Genomic DNA, 483 nt, shown 5'->3' with positions numbered 1-483 from the left:
CTTGATTATAAATTCAGTTTTGAGAAAAAGAAATTTTTCCTGCCAGATCTGGAAACAAGACTGGAAACTCTTCTCAGGATCTTATGTTCTTGGAGGGAAAGTTCTCCTTGAATTTTTATATATGGCAAGTACACTGCCTAACATATAGCAGGCCTTTAATTGCTATCTGTTTAAGAAATGAATCATACAGTTTTAGAATATTTATAATTGAAAACTGAAACTGTATATCCCATAAGAAGTCATATTGTTTGTTGAAAGGGAATAATTATAAAAATAGTATTTTGCAGAACATTCTAAAGCACTAAGATTTAGAATGTAAGATTTACCACATTTGAGTATATATTTAAACATATTTAGAAATGTTTAAATGAAGTGTCTCCAGAATATGAATTTTCCAAATGTATACTAAGAATACAAGAGTATTGTTTAAGGTAGAAACGTTTATGCTTATCTATATTTAACAATTATTTTCAGATAATATTA

General features: G+C 27.3%; 1 protein-coding gene across 1 annotated transcript in view; it reads right to left on the bottom strand.

The window, feature by feature from the left end:
- EPHA6 (EPH receptor A6) overlaps positions 1 to 483 on the bottom strand; it is a 1,195,443-nt gene that overhangs the window by 1,186,128 nt on the left and 8,832 nt on the right. The gene's annotated exons all lie outside the window — the stretch shown is intronic.

Source organism: Propithecus coquereli, unplaced genomic scaffold, assembly GCF_000956105.1.
Source record: "Propithecus coquereli isolate 6110/MARCELLA unplaced genomic scaffold, Pcoq_1.0 Scaffold40, whole genome shotgun sequence".
Lineage (NCBI taxonomy): Eukaryota > Metazoa > Chordata > Mammalia > Primates > Indriidae > Propithecus > Propithecus coquereli.
Note: the sequence above shows the minus strand (reverse complement) of the source record. Positions and strands in the feature narration are given on the sequence as shown.